This window comes from Lupinus angustifolius, chromosome LG07 (assembly GCF_001865875.1).
Source record: "Lupinus angustifolius cultivar Tanjil chromosome LG07, LupAngTanjil_v1.0, whole genome shotgun sequence".
NCBI classification, from domain to species: Eukaryota; Viridiplantae; Streptophyta; class Magnoliopsida; order Fabales; family Fabaceae; genus Lupinus; species Lupinus angustifolius.
In genome coordinates, this window is record NC_032015.1 from 17,435,558 (window position 1) to 17,435,792 (window position 235).

A 235-nucleotide genomic window follows, 5' to 3' on the forward strand; every position below is an offset into this window, starting at 1 on the left:
TCATCCTATCCTCATCCTATTCAATCCTCATCCTCATCAAATCCTCATCTTATCGTCATCCTCATACTCACCCTATGCTCATCCACATCCTATCCTCAGCCTCATACTCATCCTATGCNATCCTATGCTCATCCTCATCCTCATCCAATCCTCATCCTCATCCTCATCCTCATGCTATAATTTTACTCAACCTATCCTCATCCTCAAGCTCATCCTCATCATCATCCTATCCTCA